Source organism: Eulemur rufifrons, chromosome 1 (assembly GCF_041146395.1).
Source record: "Eulemur rufifrons isolate Redbay chromosome 1, OSU_ERuf_1, whole genome shotgun sequence".
Classification (NCBI taxonomy): Eukaryota; Metazoa; Chordata; class Mammalia; order Primates; family Lemuridae; genus Eulemur; species Eulemur rufifrons.
The window spans coordinates 101678306-101693073 of record NC_090983.1 but is presented as its reverse complement, the minus strand read 5'-3'; the positions used below and the strand labels follow the sequence as shown (position 1 = coordinate 101693073).

Genomic DNA, 14768 nt, shown 5'->3' with positions numbered 1-14768 from the left:
TCAACCAATAGATTGACCCTTATCTTAAAAAGTAAACTTGAATAGTGTTAGAGATAAAAGCTAACATAGTTATCTTCATTTAGGTCCAGACTTATATTTCTTTCATCAAAATCTAATTACTGATTTGAGCAGGAGTATCCTCTGTGACTGAATGCACTCTGTCCTGGGGTGACGTGTTTGGATTTCGACAAGCACTGACTTACCCCGCATGGCACTTTCAAAGACGGACCCTCCTCAAAGCAAAGGGTCTCACTAAAGCTAAACAGTGGGAGCCCTCACAGTGGCTGTCGCACAAGGGGCCTGGTCCGTGTGCTTGCGATTGCTCTTCCCTGCGGGCACCCTGTCCCCTACAACAGACACTCGATTAGCACGTGGTCAGTGCATGAGCCCGTTTTCAAACGACAGCCAGGGGAACGGGTCCCCGTCGGTGGCTCCGAGGCAGTCCACTCTTCACTGCACCTCACACCCCTGCCCTGTCCCACTCCCAGAGTCACCAGCAGGAGCTAATTCCCTGGTCATCAGAGCGAGGCCTGAGCTGCCAGGTACAGTGGTGAGTAGCGAGTCAGTCTCAGCCTCCCAGCCACCCCTGCCCACTGCACCCTGCCTGTCTGAAGGTCGAACACAGGCCCTGACTCCAGGGTCCGTGCCCTCCTGATTGGCACCCTCCCCAAGGCCACGCTGCAGTCAGCCTCACCCTCCCAGGTCCTCACCCACTGGCCCCCAACGGAAGGCCACTCGGCCTCCTGGCCAGGGTCACCAAAGTCCTTCAAGCTCTGCTCCCTGCTTACCTCTCCACCCTCATCTTCTTGCACCCCTCCCAAACAGGCACACTCGCATGCGCACACACATGAACATGCACATGCACACAGGTACACACACAGGTGCACACACTCACACTCACAGGCACACGCTCGTATGCATGTTCTCACACATACTGAGCTTGCAAGCCTCTGAGTGCGTCACACTCTCCAGGCCCCTGCCGTGGCACACGGGCTGCGCCCTCTGACCTCCCCCTCCGAGCTCCACTCGCCTCTTTCTGTTCAGTAACTTGCCTCCGCTCCCAGCGCGGACACAGCAGCACCAGCAGGAGTCACACACTCAGAGGTGGGGGCTGGGGCGGCCCTGCTGGGCCCCCTCCAACCCTCCCAGCCCCCGCACAGGGCCTGGCACAAAGCAGACACTACTTCACAAATTAATGAGCGAGTAAGACTCGTGACTGTTTATTTTAAAAAACAGAACCCCAAAACACACTCGGAGCCCAGAGAAGTGGCTTCCCTCCCATCTCCCCAGCTGCCAGCGCTGACCTGCCCAAATCCCTGCAAGCACCTCCCCAGCGGCTCTGGGGTGACGGTGCCCATGGCTTTATCCAGACTTTCTGCAGAGGCACCATCCTTATCTAACCTCGTGGCGAGTTGATGAAATCAGCTCCCTCGATGCCCGAGGAGATGCCAGGTACCTTACAGCTGCGGACATCTTGCATCCAAAATTACACGGTGATGTTGTTGTTGCAGATGTTGTTGTGGATGTTTCTGCTATTATTTTTCCTTCAAAAATCTGCACCCAGGGCAGACAACTGAAGCATTTTAAAGCTGGTGCCCATGTCCCTAAGGCAAGCTGGGAGGTGGGGATTTGCTGTCCCCAGACTGACTCCCTCCAAGGTGTCTCCAGGGGCATGGGCCCTAGGCAGCAGACCGGCCATCAGCACACCTCTCCCCAGCCACTCCCTCTTGGCTGGGGAACTCCCCTTCCCAGGCCAAGCCCTGAGGGCTGGGCAGTGGGGAGAGGCTGGGCCCCAGAGGAGGGGCGTGGCCTTCTGGCCCTCCCCCATCCATTCCACAGGCAAGCATGAAGGTCCCTCTGAGCCAGGTCCCAAGGTGGCACGAGCACACAGGAGTGAACAGGACACTGTTCCTGCCCTGGGGGCAGGCAGGGAAAGAGGACATTTCACCATTTTTGCTCATTCTACACAAGATGACCCAGGCAACTGCTGTTAATATTTCCATAAGTGCCTGAGAGATTTTTAAAGGCATAAAAGCTACAGCTGGAGTCTGCTCTGTCCCTCCCAGTCCCTTCCCCTCCCCAGTCTCAACAGACAAACCTATCCTGAAGTTGGTACGTGTTTTCCCACCCTGAGAGTAATACTTTACTCTGTGGACATGCATCAAAAGAGGGCTTAGCAATGCTTTGTTTATTTTTACTATTTACACAAAGTCACTCCAAATTTATAATTCTGAAACATGCTTTCTTCACTCACCATTGTAGCTTTAAGCTCTCTTGGAGTAGATTCATATAAATCTAGTTCATTTATTTTAACTGCTGTTGGCACGTGTGCACAGGAATATACCATAGTTTATTTATCCAATCCTGGTCTTTCACTGCTATAAGCAGTGCTCCAGCAAGTCACCTGTTCACATCCTCTGCATGCGGAGAAGATCCCCTAGGGAGAACCTGGGCACTAGACTCTCTGTGGTACCAGTGTGTGCTTATTCAGCTTCATCAGGGCTCACCCCACCAACCTCCAAAGGCGGAGCTGCAGCCCCCTTCCCAGCGGTGAGGACCCACATTACCCCACACTCCTGTCATTACCACACCCTGTCTAGTGGCACCGTGGCTGTATGAACCAGCAGTCAGGACAGCTGAGCATATGTACCTGTGCCTGTCAGCCACAGGCCACATGGAGCACATTTTCCACTTGAGGGTGCCGAAACCATCTCACCTAGGTCAGCTGCAGACAAGAGCAGAGTTTTCAGTGGAAACTTTAAACAAGTGGGATCAAGATCCTGAAGTGTTTCATTAAAGAATTGTAACAGGAGATGAGACGTGGCTTCACCAGTACAATCCTGAGGATAAAGCACAACCAAAGCCATGGCTACCAAGAGGTGGGCGTGGTCCAGCCACAGCCAAAATGGACCAGTCAAGAGCAAAGGTCATGGCAACAATTTGTTGGGATGCTCAAGGCATTTTGCTTGTTGAATTTCTGGAGGACTAAGGAATGATAACATCTGCTTATTATGAGAATGTTTTGAGAAAGTTAGTCAGAGCTTTAGCTTAGCCCAGCAGAGCTTCACCAGAGAGGCTGTCTCCACCACAACAATGCGCCTGCCCATTCTTCTCATCTAACAAGGGCAATTTTGTGAGAGTTTTAATGATACATCATTAGGCATCCACCTTACAGTCCTGACTTGGCTCTTTCTGACCTCTTTTTGTTTCCTAATCTTAAAAAACAATCTATAAAAGACACTCTTTTTTTTTCAGTTAATAATATAAAAAAGACTGCATGGCTAAATTCCCAGGACCCTCAATTCTGTAGGGATGGAAGAAATGGTTGGTATCATTGCTTGCAAAAGTGTCTTGACCTTGATGGAGACTATGTTGAGAAATAAAGTTTACATTTTTTATTTTTATCTTTTAATTCCATTTTCCATGAACTTTTTGAAGTCCCCTCATATAAGATCACAAAAATAAATAGATAAAATTTAAAAACACACTAGGCAAAAAGAGAGAGAGAGAGAGAGAGAGAGAAATAATGCACTTTTGGGTGCAGAGGAGGAAGCGACAGAAAACAGCAGAAAGTTCTCCAAGAGTGCTTCATGTTAAAGACAATCTTAGAACAGAAAGACAATTGAGAAAGAACTCAGAAATAGATGATTCTGCTAAGGTGTTTGCAGCGGGGTGGGGAGGTATACTGACATCTGCAACTTTAGAATGCATCAGAAATAAGAGGGATGGAGGGAAGGAAAGAAAGAGAGATGGTGAGACAGTGAGAAAGTACGTGTAATAAAATACCAGAAGTAGAATTTAGGTGGTGGGAAGATAATTCTATTATCTTTTCTGCATGTGAAAATTTTTATAATAAAATATTGAGGATAAAATATAATACCTATCCTTCAAAATTATAAGGATTAGACGAGATAACAAATGTATAAGGGCATTGTACACTACAGAGGATTTACAGATTTTAAAGATGATTTAAATAGTAGAACAGCATAACAAGGGGAGATTAAAGAGACAAGGAAACAAATAGAGAGTCTTTACAGAACTAAGAAATAAATTAGAAATAGTAAAGACAGGGATGCTAACCAAACTTCTGGCACAGAGGGAATACTGAATGTAATCAAAATGAATGCAACATGAAAAGATTAACTAAAGTAATCAAAAAGAAATCAATGGACAATAACAGCAAATAGTAAGTATCCAACTTATGGATAATTGGTATACCTAAAGCAGGGGAACTACCAAATGAAAATTAAAATATATTAAAAGTAAATCAGAAGAAAATATTTCTGAAAAAAGGAAGAATTATATTGAAATATTGAATGGGCACACCATATTTCAAAAGAAATGATTCAGGAAAACCAGCACCAAATCTTATACTAGTCAGCTTTATCAATGATAAAGATGAAATTTTTTAAGACCCAGACCAAAAACAAAAGCACGTTCCTTACAAAGAAAGAAACCAGACTAACTTCAGATTTTCCCAGCACCACTAGACTCTGGAAAACCACCCAGGTATGTGTTCAAAATTCATGGGAAACAAAATCCTACCCCTCAAATTTGTAGTAAGCCAAGTTCAGTAATGGGCAATCGTAAACATGCAAATACTCAAAATGCTGGCTATTAGCAAAAAGACAAAAGTAACAAGTGCTGGTGAGGATTTGGAGAAACAGGAACCCTTATACACTGTCAGTGGGAATGGAAACTGGTACAGCCATTATGGAAAACAGTGTGGAGAGTCCTCAAAGAACTAAAAGTAGACTTACCGTTTGATCCAGCAATTCCTCTTCTGGGCATTTATCCAAAGGAAATAATAAAGTCAGTATCTCAAAGAGTTATGTGTATCCTCCATGCTCATTGTAGCATTATTCACAATATCCAAGATATGGAATCAACCTAAACGTTTGTCAGTAGATACATGGATAAAGAAAAGTGATAAAGAAATTACTCTCATTTGTGATAACATGGAAGAAACTACAGAACATTAGGCTAAGAGGAGTAATCCAGACTCTGAAAGACGAAGAAGGCACAGTGATCTCACTTACATGTGGAGTCAAACAGCCAAACTCACCGAAGCAGAGAGTAGAGTGATCGTCGCCAGGGGCTCAGGGAGGCGGAGGGGACTGGAAGATGTGGGTTGGAGGCTACAAACTTGCAGCTACCAGACAAGTAAGTTCTGGAGATCTAATGCACAACAATGTAACTATAGGTAACAATATTGTATACTTGAAATTTCCTAAGAGGGTAGATCTTAAGTGTTATCACACACACACACACACACACACACACAGCGGTAACCATGTGAAGTGATGGATGTTAATTAGCTTAATTGTGGAAATGTTTCACAATGTATATATACCTATATATCAAATCAAGTTGTATACTTTAAATATATGCAACTAATAAACATCCACTATACCTCAATAAAGTTAGGGGGAAAATAACCCAGTAACGTAACATAAAAAAGATAGAAGTAAAACCAAACTTTTCTAATATATCCATAAGTATACCTGGATAAACTCACATTTTAAAGATTACATTACTCTGAAACTACATCATGAAGAACCTACGCCCCAGCCAAGGCAGAGGAAGCAAAGCCAGGCCGGTGGCAGGGACACCAGTTGGGGAGCCGAGGGGCCACTGCAGGGGAAGGAGAGCCCTACCTAACGACACAGAGAACACTGCGCAATAGATTCTAACTGGCTGGAAAGTTTATGTGCCAAATACGAGGCACCAGGCTGTAAAAGGAAAAACTCCATTCAATGCAAAGATAAATAGAAATGGAACAGTAGCAAGAGATCTGGCTCCCCTCTCCCTGCCTGTGACTGATCAATCACATAAACAAGGACAAGACATTCAGGGTGAGCGTCCAGGTAACAAAATCAATGAGTATATCTCAAACTATGCCTTGGCAACCAGAATGTCACCTCCTTTTCAACACTCATGGGACATTTACAAACACTAGCCCTTATGGGGACCCCAGACCTCGATGGCTAATGTACTTGCCGAGCAGTGGGCAGGGCTGAGACAAGCAGGGAGGGAAGCTGGGGCACCCAGAGACCAGCATCAGCCAGAAGCCATCCGCACCCTAGGACGGAAGCGGCAAGGAGAGGACCCTCGGCCTGCAGGGCCTGCAGCGAGGCGGGCTGGGAGAAGCCCGGCCTTTCTCTCCTGCCCTCTGCGCCCCCCCTTCCTGCCCCACCCACAGGAAGCCGGTCAGCTGCAGCAAGGTCTCAGGTGACACAGCCACAAAGGTCAGCCTTCCGGGGCCCAGAACAAGGCAGAAAAGGGTGAAAATTAGATTGAAGAGGGGAAAAGGGAGAATTGGCAGCACATTAATCCAATCAAATCTGAAAAAAAAATTATAAAACATACTAAAAGCATATCTTGCTCAAAGCCATGCAAATGCATAAAAAACCTGGAAGAAATGTATGGCTTTCTAGGAAAATGTAAGTTATAAAAGCTGAATATAAGAAAAACTATGTAGACTATAGAAAAACATTAGATTAATTACCTTAAGAAAATATTTGGTGCAATCACTTCCATTATTTTTACTGAACTTCCTTATTTTTCCAGTAAGATTTCACTAGATTCTCCTAGTTCTTTCAGGTATACAATTCAGGCACCAAAAAATAGTGATGATTTTGCTTCCTCCTTCCCAATTTTTATATCTTATTCCTTTTTATTTTCTAGCTCTATGTTTATCCTTCCTACACAGTGTCAACTAACAATGGTGAAGTGGTCCTTGTCCCACTGCCTCCCTCAAGGCACGCTCAGCACGCCCTCGCCCCTCGTCAGCGGGAAGCTGCTTTCTTGTTTGACTTTGTCTCTCCAGGTGCGTTAAGGAAATACTCAGCTGTTCCTGTTTTAGATGTGACTGTACGCTTTTATCAAGTACCCTCTTTGCCTTAATGGAGATAATCACAGATTCTTCTTTTCTCTAGTGACTCCTTTTATTTCTTTTTTAGAGACGGGATCTTGCTCTGTTGCCCAGGCTGGAGTACAGTGGCAAGATTCATCATAGCTCACTGCAGCCTCGAATTCCTGGGCTCAAGAGTTCCTCCCAGGCCGGGCGCGGTGGCTCACGCCTGTAATCCTAGCACTCTGGGAGGCCGAGGCGGGTGGATCGCTCGAGGTCAGGAGTTCGAGACCAGCCTGAGCAAGAGCGAGACCCCATCTCTACTAAAAAAAAAATAGAAAGAAATTATATGGACAACTAAAATATATATATACAAAAAATTAGCCGGGCATGGTGTCGCATGCCTGTAGTCCCAGCTACTCGGGAGGCTGAGGCAGTAGGATCGCTTAAGCCCAGGAATTTGAGGTTGCTGTGAGCTAGACTGACGCCACGGCACTCACTCTAGCCCGGGCAACAGAGTGAGACTCTGTCTCAAAAAAAAAAAAAAAAAAGAGTTCCTCCCACCTCGGCCTCCCAGGTAGCAATGACTACAGATACAGACACGAGCCACTGCACACAGCTCTAGTGACCTTTTAATATGAGAAACAATTTCCCAATTATTTTTTTAATGTTAATTATTTCCTAATAGTAAAACATCTTTGCATTTTTTGGAACAAACCCCTCCGGGTTATATTGCATTATTTTAAAAATTTATTTATAGATTTGATTAGCTAACATGGCATTTTTGCATCAATTGATATAAGTTTTTATTTTTGTGTACTTTTTGTCAGGTCTTGGTGCGAATTTCATGCTCACTCCATAAAATAATTTTGAAGTTTTCCTTTTCTCTCTAAATTCTAGGGAAGCTTAAACATGCATTTAAACTCTATACTTTGATGATACAGAATTCAACCTGGGCCTGACAGTTTGATACACAAATGGGAAGAATGAAGCAATATTACTATTATTTATGTATCTGGAAGAACCAGGAGAATCAACTGAAAAACTATCTGAAAAATAAGAGAATTCAGTAAAGTGTCTGAATATGGAATTGATATTCAAAAGCAATATCCATGTAGATAACTACTAGGTAGAAAATACAGTAGAAAGAAAACGATAGCCGTTCCCGCCTCCACGTGACCCACCTTTCCCGCGTCCACGAAACCCAGGATGAGCGAAGGCGCACACAGGTGCACGTTCCTATGCACTTAGCAGAGCTCGGCTACTTACACTCTGAACACCATAGCGTGCCCCGAGAATACGACTGAGTTATGAGATAAACACTGCATAAATAATTACGTAAAGATTTGTTTATTTTTAAATCTATTTAAACATTATTTACTTTTAAATTTCTTAACAATACAGATACATAAAATCTAACCAGCTCAGCAGTGTTTCCACATGATAATGCAGATGCCAAAAATGTCCCTGCTGGGAGTACAAGTACCTGTTCCACAACTTCTTGTCACTTCTTCTTTCATTATTAGCATTATCGTCAATCTACATTTTACGGGCAGAAATATTTTTAAACTACTTGTGCATTTTGATTAAACATAGTTAGCATCACCTGTAAGTTCATTTAACCAGGCACACAGATCCTGCCTACAGCCACATCCGGACCACGGAGCCCCAGGTGCCTTCAGGACGTCACCCTCCGGAGACGCCCAGTGAGGGTGCCCATGTCCATTCGTCGGGAAATTACCGGTACATGTGTTCCCAATCCACGTGCACACCCTGGTTCTTGCGGCTCAGTGTCCTGCAACAGCTACCGAATAGGTTGCTTCAGGCACGGTTTGGTGAGGAAAACGGAAGCCACTAGAGATCTCCGCGTGTTCATGGAAATGGCTTTAACTCAGGGAATTCGAGACTTTCACCTGTCGGAGGGCTGGGGAGCCAGGGTCAAGGAAGTCACTAGAAATTATCTCAGCAGCCACAGCACCAGAGCAGGAGACTCTCAAAAGCTGCCACGGACTGCCACCATCGAGTACCGGTTCCGTTTTCCTCCCCCTTCCAAACCTCCTCCATGTGCCCTCGTTGGCTGCCCCACGTGGGCCCTGTGGAAGGGGGTTTGAGGAAGTAGCTCTGGGCTCCTTGCCCGCAGCAAGGCAGAGAATGTAGATGCAGTGACGCGAGTGACCTCAGACAACCCGGCACCGTCCACGCCTCCACCAGCTCAGCACCCCTACGGCTGCACCGACCTCCTGCCTCGCACGGGACCCGCCCCACACCATGGGAGTAAGCTCGATCTCTCTTTAGAAAGGGAAGACACAAAGACCCATCAGCCAGGTGTCCATCCCTGCAGGACGTTCGTCCCATTTCCAGGTGAGTCACAATCCCCGTTTGAGGTCCTGGGACTTGCATTTTGTGTTAGCACTTTGTGTTAGAGAGATGAAAGTGAACGGGCTAGATACACGCAACATATTTCTATAGCGTCTCTGCCTACCAGAGCAGAGGAGGACTCACAGTGGGCTCTCACAGCCATCGTGGGTCTCGGCCACTTTCCTTTCCCACTATTCATGCCACGTCTCCTTTGCCCTCGGCCAGCACCTCGGCTGATGACGGTTCCGTACCTGGCTGAGTGACCCAAACTTTCATTCCTGAAGGAGCTAAGTAAGCCCTTGGCTATACTGGATAGCTGTATTCTTCCATTTATTTTGACCACGTACCAGCACAAAGAGGCACCCATCCAGACACGCCTTGCTCAGGGACCACACCCCAGTGAGCGTGGAAACCTGCTTTGCTCGCGGGGGCAGCACCATGGCAACCCCGAAGTTACCAAGTAAAGTGCCATTCCCAAATTAAATTCTATGAAATGACAGTCATCATGCTTCTTCTTTAGGAATCAAGACTTTCAGAAAACAAGCGGGGTCCAAACTGGGAATAAGAAGCAGACATTGGCAAGAGGGTCAGCAGTGACCGGAGACAAAGGAACCACCCGCACACCCACCTGTGGGAGAAACCGCCTCACCTGTTGGTCGTGCTCAAGGACTGCGTGGCATCCTGAAGAGAGGACCTGGCTCTGCCACATGCAGACCCTCAGCTAGTGCCATCCTGAGTCTCAGTGGCCTTCTCAGGTCCTCTCAGGCCAGCTGCTCTCAGCGAGCGGGGGCAGTGAGACCGACAGGTGCCATGGCAATGAGCCCACTTCCTTTTCTTGTCGGACGCACTGCTGGGTGAGAAAGCATTGCACATGCCCATGCACGGGGGGCCTGGCAGACACAGCAGGCAGGGAAGGCAAACTGTGTTCAGAAAAATACCTGTTCCAGGGCAAATAGTCACTGCACTTTCCGTGACGCAAGGAGCCAGGCGGCTGAGTGGTCTTGCAAGGAATGGTGCCCTGTCAGGGCCCAGCATCTTTCTCTGCTGGAGCAGGCTGGGCCCTCACAGTGGGAGCAGTTGCACGGGCTTCAGGAGAGGAATTTCGTGTTGTCACCCCTGTGAGACTCAGCTCCCGTGTCCCTTGCTCCAGGAAGGCTTCCCAGCCTGGCCTAAGTCCCACTCTGAGTGAGACTCCATGCTCCTGTGCAGTGCTCCGAGGCTCCCAGGCTGGCGAGCTCATGCATTTCTTTTTGTCTTTTTTATTTCAGCATATTAAGGGGACACAAATGTTTAGGTTACGTGTATTGCCTTTGCCCCACCCAAGTCAGAGCTTCAAGCATGTCCATCCCCCAGACAGTGCACACCACACCCATTAGGTGTGAATATACCACCCCCACCACCCCCTCACACCTGCCGGACACCTGATGAATGTTACCACTATATGTGCACGTAAGTGTTGGTCAGTTAGTACCAATTTGATGGTGCTTTCCTTGTTGTTAGCTCATTTACTCAAGTGAGCTCCTGACCCAGGCCCACCCACGCAGGAGCACTCTCATTGCCAAGCCGTGAGCTCCTTGCTGCATGGGGCCAGAGCCTCTGTGCTGACACAGGCTTTCAGCTGGAGCAGCTCCTGTGGGCCCCTGGCGTGGGGGACAGCCTGAATCAGAGGGGCATCCGTGGCAGAGTTCACCTGTGCTCTGTACCCCTCCTCTCCTCTCAAGATCCCAGCAATGGCAGAGGCAAAATCTTTCTCTAGGCCGGGCGCAGTGGCTCACGCCTGTAATCCTAGCACTCTGGGAGGCCAAGGCAGGTGAATCGCTCGAGGTCAGGCGTTCGAGACCAGCCTGAGCAAGAGCGAGACCCCATCTCTACTAAAAATAGAAAGAAATTATCTGGCCAACTAAAATATATATGTAGAAAAAATTAGCCGGGCACGGTGGCGCATGCCTGTAGTCCCAGCTACTCGGGAGGCTGAGGCAGGAGGATCGCTTGAGCCCAGGAGTTTGAGGTTGCTGTGAGCTAGGCTGACACCACGGCACTCACTCTAGCCAGGGCAACAAAGTGAGACTCTGTCTCAAAAAAAAAAAAAAAAAAAATCTGTCTCTAATTCCTGCCTCTGGGTCTGTGCTCATTTTTAGAATGTTCTAGAATGTTTTTCCTTCCCCTCCCTCTCTTCCTCCCACATGCAGAGCCAAGGGCCCATTGGGACTCCATCTGCCCAGGTTTTCTCTGCAGGTGAGCAGACATTTCAGGAAGAGCCCCAGGCTGGCAGCCTGGTGGCTACAGGAAGGGCAGGGCCCACGGGGAAAGCTGGGCTTCTTTTCAGCCCTCTTGGTGCTGCTGGATTTGGAAATGTTGACATTAAGTCACCCCCACACCAGGCCCGCTGTCCCCCAGGCCCCACCAGAGACAGCTGTTACCCATAGACATTCAGGGTGGGGCACCTGCAGCCTTCAGTGTAGCCTTTTGACTGAATCCAAATTTTACAGAGCAAATGCTTTCATTAAAAGTGGTGCAACTGAGAAAGATGAAGCTTTTCTTGCCTCCTTTGGTGTTTAAAAAAGAACAATCTTGACATCAGAAGGCCGCTGTTCCCCCCACCACCACCCAGCAGGGTTCGTGCAAGAGTGTGCCTGAGACCACACCTGCCTGCCGGTTTCACAAGGAGACAGCACGTGGTACACAGCGCTCTGCCCTTGCTCTCCTCGTCCTGGTACCTTGGACACCGCTCCTACCACCACGTTCAGAGCTGACTCTTCCCCTGGCTGATAGGATTCCATTGAATGGGAATGCTCTGATCTAATTTGATTCAATTAACAGTTCCTCTCTTGATAGATAATTAGGCTTTTTTAGTGTTGGGCTACTATACTCTGCAGAGAGCATCCTGATAAATGAGTTTTTCCCAGCGGCATACCTGTGGGGTACGTTCCCGGCCAACGCCCCAGCGGCATACCTGTGGGGTGCGTTCCCAGCCAACGCACAGCTGGCGGATGTGCTCCGCGTGTTGCCCTGCACGCCAGGCAGCTGGTCACCCACAGCTAACGCCGAACGTCCTCCCAGCAGCCGGGTGCAAGCACTTTCCTTCACGTCCTAAACATGCTGTGTGTCGCCAGTTTTTCCTTTCCTAATCTGATAGGTTAAAACTCAGACATACTTGCTGTAATTAGTCTACTTTGTAGATTGGTGAAGGAGATAGAATATCTTTTTACATATTTATTGACTGTTTGTATTTCTTTTTCTGTGAACTGGCTGCATGTGTTGGTTTATTTTCCATTGGCATTTTGGACTTTTTTGTATTATTAAGTAAATTGTCCCTTTATTCATCAAAGGTACCACAGTTTCTTCAAATTTTGGTATTTTATTATTTTATGTTTAAAATATTGTCTTGAGCAGGATTTTAAAAATCGTTTTTGAGAGCTGCGTGCAGTGGCAGGAGCCCAGCTGGTCAGGAAGCTGAGGCAGGAGGATCTCTCAAGCCCACAAGTTCGAGGCCAGCCTGGGCAGCATAGTGAGACTCAGTCTCTTAAAAAAAAAAAAAAATGTGTAGTCTGGACGATCAAGACTTTTTACCTTCTAGGTTTTGTGTCTTGCTTAAAAAGTCATTCCTCAGTGCAAACTTAATGTTTGTGTGCTTTGTGTTTCTTTGTATTATCTTAGAGCTAACTGTTGCACTGCATGTTTGTTCCATGTGGAACTTGGTGTGGTTCTGCAAGGAGATGGGTCTGACTTATCTGTAAGGCCACCAGGCGTCCTGCCAGCACCAGCCGAATGTGCCCTTCCCTGACTCGATTGCTACCTGGAACATGCCCTCACTGTCACTCGCATTTGGATTCCTTTCCAGACATTTATTTATTTATGTTCTGTTCTTTTTTCTGTTTGTTATTGCACCAGAGACAAACTTCTCACTACTGTAACTTCATATAGAGATAGAGATACAGTAAGGTTAGTTCTCCCTTATTATAGCCCTTTTAAGAAATATTCTGGCTGCTTTCACATGCTCCCTCCCAGCCCAAAGTGAACTTTAGAATTAGCTGAGAGCTTTAGAATTAGTCTTATTAGAATGTGGGAATGCATTGCAGTCATAGTTTATAGGGAGAGCTGACATCTTTGTAATAAGAGTCTTGCTATCCAACATGGTATGCTTTTTATTTTTCAGTTCTTTGACCTTTGGATGGTAACATTTTCTTACTGTGAATTCATATGCAGATAGCCTTTGTGGCTTTTGGCAACACATCATTATTGGCAGCATACTACAGATTGAAGCCTCAGGACACACGGGATAGTCCTTGTCCTCACGTGGCTTCTGTCCTGGTGTGGAGAAGAGATCATAAATGAAATGCAATACAGTGACAGGCAGTGGTAGCTGCCGTAAAGGGAAATACAAGCAGGGGAAGGGATAGACAGTGATCAGGATTATTTTAGGCAGATGATCAGGGAGGGCCTCTCTGAAGGGTGATCCTTCCAGGTGAAGAGACAACATGTGCAAAGGCCCTGGGGCCTGGCCAGTGTAGCCAGAGTGGGGTGAGAGGGGCCATATCACAGAAAGCCCAGTGGGAAGGGCAGTCAGGGCTGCAGAGCCTGTGGGCCCTGCTAAGGATGTTGAATGTCATTCTAAGAGAAATGGGAAGATTTGAGGTGGCTTTGACAAGAGAACCACATCATCTTATGTCCATTTTTAAAATATCACTTTGCGCCATGGGGAGTGGTCTGCGAGGAGGCAAGCCCGGGCCCCAGCACACACACCTGGCCCTGTCCCTACGCGGGAGACCAAAGCCGGGCTGGGGGAGTCTAGCTCCGCCCACCCTGTCCGCACCTGCGCAACAGCTGGACACACGCAAGGACAGGCCAACCAGGCCGACCGACCACCCTCTGCATCCCCGGCAATGGACTTCACCTGAGTCCCCGACGCTCCCACGGTGACGCCCTCTTCCACACGGCCAGACGGCTGCATCTCACCTGCCGTCCCTGTCCGAAGACTCCTGCCTCACTCTCAGCCACGACCGTCCTGCCTCTCTGAGGGAACAGAGGGGCGGGAGAGAGCTTCCACGGACCGCCGGTCTCCAGCGGCCTCGCCGCAGCCTGCGCGGCCACCTGCCGCCGCCCGCCGTCCCGACCCGCGCGAGTCTGTCTGCACCTCCAGCTCCGCAGGCCCAGACCCGGGCTGCTGACCGTCCGCCTCTTGCCCTGACCCCGCGCCTCCCCGCCCTGTCCTCGCCTGGAAAGGCGGGGCCCTGCTTCCCACTGCTCAGCTCAGAGGCCTCGAGTCATCTCGCAAACCCTCATCGTGGAAATTCTGCCCGCTCCTCCTCCAAAATACGCGCAGAACCAGGCCACTTCTCGCCTCCTTCACGGCTAACGCCGCCTTCGCCAGCGGCCGCACTGACCTCCCCGCCGGCCCTGCAGCCTGTCCCTGCAGTTCCGGCCAGGCTCCCACCTCTCTCCAAGGGAAAGCCTAAGTCCTCAGGAAGGCTCACAGGCCGGGCGCCTCTGTCCCCATCCCTCCACGGTGCCCCCTGGTGCCACACTCTGCCCTCTGGCCTTTGCACCGGCTGTCCGC

At 48.2% G+C, this 14768-nt stretch overlaps 1 long non-coding RNA gene across 2 annotated transcripts; it reads right to left on the bottom strand.

Moving 5' to 3' along the window:
- Positions 1 to 8315: 8315 nt before the first annotated feature.
- LOC138387066 (uncharacterized) lies at positions 8316 to 10868 on the bottom strand. 2 transcript variants are annotated; one of them, XR_011233910.1, is made up of 3 exons: positions 9861 to 10868; positions 9559 to 9766; positions 8316 to 8946 (listed from the first exon to the last, which is right to left on the bottom strand). It is a non-coding gene; the product is annotated as an uncharacterized lncRNA (long non-coding RNA). The 2 variants fall into 2 exon arrangements; XR_011233911.1 differs by having other exon boundaries at positions 8316 to 9766; positions 9861 to 10061; positions 10150 to 10868.
- Between the last annotated feature and the right edge of the window lie 3900 nt (positions 10869 to 14768).